The sequence below is a fragment of the Verticillium alfalfae genome, genomic scaffold (genome assembly GCF_000150825.1).
Source record: "Verticillium alfalfae VaMs.102 supercont1.5 genomic scaffold, whole genome shotgun sequence".
Classification (NCBI taxonomy): Eukaryota; Fungi; Ascomycota; class Sordariomycetes; order Glomerellales; family Plectosphaerellaceae; genus Verticillium; species Verticillium alfalfae.
Window position 1 is genome coordinate 355085 of NW_003315034.1, and position 1411 is coordinate 356495.

The window sequence follows — 1411 nt, forward strand, 5'->3', positions numbered from 1 at the left end:
CCCAGGATGGACAGGTTGGCAGGTGGGCAGGGGTTGCATGTCGACGCGCAATGAGCGACGGTGACGGGCCGGGCGGGAGGGGGTGTATCCTCTTCTACCTCTCGAGCCTCTTCCCTCCCTCTCTTGGCTCGATCATCTCTCTATGATGTGCGGTGTAGGTACAATGACAGCAGTACCCCTGTTGACGAGGTCGACTGTCTTGTAAGCCGTTTGATGTCGGCTTGATGACGGCGATTTGTCACTTGTGCGTCGAACGGTGGTTAGACGACAGGTCTCAGAGATGGGACGACCAGGCCTGCGAAAGAGTGAAGTGAGGCATATCGTCGATCTGCAGCTGACTTGAGTCTGTTGCGTTATTCCTTGAGCCTGCTGGCGCCACGTCGAGGGGACGAAGCTAAACACACGCCAACCTGACGGTGACCGGAGAATGCAGTATAATGTGAGCGTACACCATCTATTGTTCGCGTCTGGCTCACAAGGCCGAGGATGGCGTCAGCGAAAGGAAAGGCCCGCAGCCACAGCCTGCCGCTAGTCAGGCACCAGGTCCTCAATGTCAGGGCCAAAAAGGGTCGCATGGCCACGAATGGGCCTGGGTGGTGCCATGTGTTCCTGCTGCTGGCCGTCGTGTTGGCCTGGGCGCAGGAACAGGCGCAGGAACAGGCGCAGGAACAGCCAAACAGGGTAGTCTCGGGCCCGAATAGATAGATTGGCGAAGGAGGAGCAGAGCACGGCGTGACAGAGCGGCCAGCGACGCTAGAACGACGCTTTACCTTCACGCTCTGAGCCTGAGCCTTCGATCAAGTTTGTTGGCCACAACGAGCAGCGTGTACGTGCGTGCAGGCACAGGGTCCAGAATGCAACGAATGGTCTACTGGTCACTGTGATGCCAACAACGACTCAGGGTAGCACCGCATCTTGACAGGTCGAGATTGTTACGCTCGATTACGGGAGCTCAAGAGTCGATTGCGCAGAATAGTACAGGCATATTTGTCAAGGCGGCACGGCACGATACAGTGGTCGTGGATCAAGCGGGAGCTCGAACCGACCTCAATGTGACCCCAATGCACCAGCTGGCGCGAGCTGTCTCAGCACTGAATGTCGGACTGTTTTTTTCTGAGCATGTTTCCTCTTGCTCTGACTCGTTGCCCGCGTCGAATGGACTACGGGATGACGAGGACTGAAAGAAGGACTGCACCAGCACATGGAAGGTGAAACTGTACAAGACAGTCAGCAGCACACCGGTCAATAACGAGTGTGAGATGGTCTCAGCCCCGCCGCAGACCACAGTGAAAGGGGGGAATGCGTGGTCTATCATCGGTGTCACTCGCTATGGCGGCGAGAAGCGGTGAACGAGTCACGACGGTTTGAAGAACGACAAGAGGAATCCAAGAGGCTGGCTCGGCTGGCATTG